The following is a 1,274-nucleotide window of genomic DNA, read 5'->3' on the forward strand; positions in this document are numbered from 1 at the left end:
TTGGAGCCTAAAAATATCTCATCCCGGGACCTTCGGGTACTGGCAGTACCACCACCTGTGCTGGGCGATACCACTGCCTACAGCACTGACACTAACACTAAAACTAGGTTGTACCACAACCCAGTCTGGCGGTACCACCGCCTATTCTGACAATATCACCGCCTGACAATCTCTCGGAGATTGTGTCTGGGCATACCACCACCCAGACTAGCGGTACCGTCGCCTGACATAATCTCGGAGACTATACTACGATGGTTCCACCTATTGGGTCATTGTTTAAGCCTTTCACTTGACCCAATATAGCCCAAACTTGGGCCCAATTGATGAGTTGGCCTAATTCCAACCCAATTATATGTTAACTATGAATTTTAAGATATTCACTAAGCTAAATAAGTCAATAAGTCTAGGTTTCTTCTGGCGAGCTTTCGACGAACTTCCGATGATCTCTCGGCAATATTCCAATGGACTCCCAACAAGCTCCTGGACTTCACGACGATATTCTTGGCGAGTTCCGATGAGCTTCTTTAGCAAGATCCTGGACTTCTCAGTCAATTCTGACTGAACATCCAACAAACATCTGGACTTCCGACGAACTCTCGAACTCCCAATGAAATCTCATTCTTGACTTTGGGACTTCATTTTGTTTTATGCCTTGATTGCTATCGTAGTTAATCCTGCACACTTAAAGCCTATTTCGATCTAGATAATTATTACTAAGCTTGAATCAAATATTGTCCGACATGTCATTGGTTTATCGATGCTTCGTCCGATTCTTCGGTGTATCGTCCTCTCTTTCGGCCTATTGCCCAATCGGTTAGTTGACCTCTGCAACTCTGATTTTCTTAGCGTAATTTTCACTCTTTTTAGCCCAATGCCCAAACCCATGGCCCGAAGCCTTCTATCAATACGTCGACCGATCATTCGGCTCGACTTCCAATCTTCTGACATGTTTATCTCCAACACAACATGATTCTTCCTACTTTAATTGTCTTTCCCTGATCGAAGATTCCTGTGTCACTCAAAACATAGATTAAATCATAAACACTATCAATTGGTTTCATCATCAAAATATGAGATTTAATAATCTCTCCCTTTTTGATGATGATAACCAATTGATGATGGAGTAACCTTAACTCCCCCTATCAATATGCCATATTGATAGAATCTTGAATTCAACCTGAATTCAAGTCAAAGCAAATTTAATCATGAGTCCAAGCAACATAAAATCATGTATAATCAAAATTTCGATATATCATTCCATGCATGATCATTAT

This window comes from Musa acuminata, chromosome BXJ1-6, assembly GCF_036884655.1.
Source record: "Musa acuminata AAA Group cultivar baxijiao chromosome BXJ1-6, Cavendish_Baxijiao_AAA, whole genome shotgun sequence".
Lineage (NCBI taxonomy): Eukaryota > Viridiplantae > Streptophyta > Magnoliopsida > Zingiberales > Musaceae > Musa > Musa acuminata.